This window comes from Octopus bimaculoides, chromosome 6 (genome assembly GCF_001194135.2).
Source record: "Octopus bimaculoides isolate UCB-OBI-ISO-001 chromosome 6, ASM119413v2, whole genome shotgun sequence".
NCBI lineage: Eukaryota > Metazoa > Mollusca > Cephalopoda > Octopoda > Octopodidae > Octopus > Octopus bimaculoides.
The window spans coordinates 112,228,012-112,229,114 of record NC_068986.1 but is presented as its reverse complement, the minus strand read 5'-3'; positions in this window follow the sequence as shown (position 1 = coordinate 112,229,114).

The following is a 1,103-nucleotide window of genomic DNA, read 5'->3' as shown; positions in this document are numbered from 1 at the left end:
TGGCGTTATTATTTTTCTGTAATAATGCCCTTTATATAAATATATATACATATATATGTATATATACATATAGGTGTACATATATGAGTACATAAACATACACACACATGTACACATGCATTACACACACACATATATTTATGCATCTGCAAACACACAGACATACAGGAATGTAAACACACACATATATGCGTACGCAGATGTTGCTGATGTGATTCCAGTAACATTTGCATATATAGGACGCATACATACTTATGAGAATCTAACGTATACCAATCGTTCAGGCAATGTATATGTGTGTGTGTGTATGTGTTTGTGTGTGTGTGCGCGCGTGTGTGTATGTGTGTGTGTGTGTGTGTGTGTGTGTGTGTGTGTGTGTGTGTGTGTGTGTGTGTGTGTGTGTGTGTGTGTGTGTGTGTGTATTGTATCTAGTTTATTCACAAAATAAATGTAAGTCAATAAACGGAAAAGAAAATATATAATATAGTAAGAATTCGGATCAAAATCATTTCTGTGATTTTTACATCATCGCTGGCCCAGGTCAGCTAATATATTTTCTATTTCCTTAGCTAAATGATATAAAATACGAGAAATTTGTAACGAATTTACTTAAAGCGAAATAACTCTATTTCCATTGAAGACATTTTCTAAGTTTTCTAGCTTCCGCCAAAGGCAAATAGTTTATACATTTTCTACACCAATGCGTTACTTAAAGTGAATGCTATTCTGAGAGAGAATGGTTTTTAGCCCTGAAGCTATAAAAGGTTAAATTTAGACTTTCAAGTAAAGTGAGAAGTTTTTCACAGTGTTAAGAATGCTAACAGCCTAATAAAACAGTATCAAATATGTTTTTGGCTTGTTTCTTGTTGGTCATACACTGATGTATAATTTAGAATAATTGAATTTCTGACCACAAAATAGGTTTTGTATATGAAACATGACCACACACGAAACAGCATAACAAGTTTTAGTAACACTCACCGTCTCCCTGTCACTCTAACGTTCTCCCTCCCCTCTATGCTTTCGTGTACATATATACATACATACATATATCTAAGTGTGCGTTTGTGTAGGTGGCTATGTGTGCGTATATATATATATAT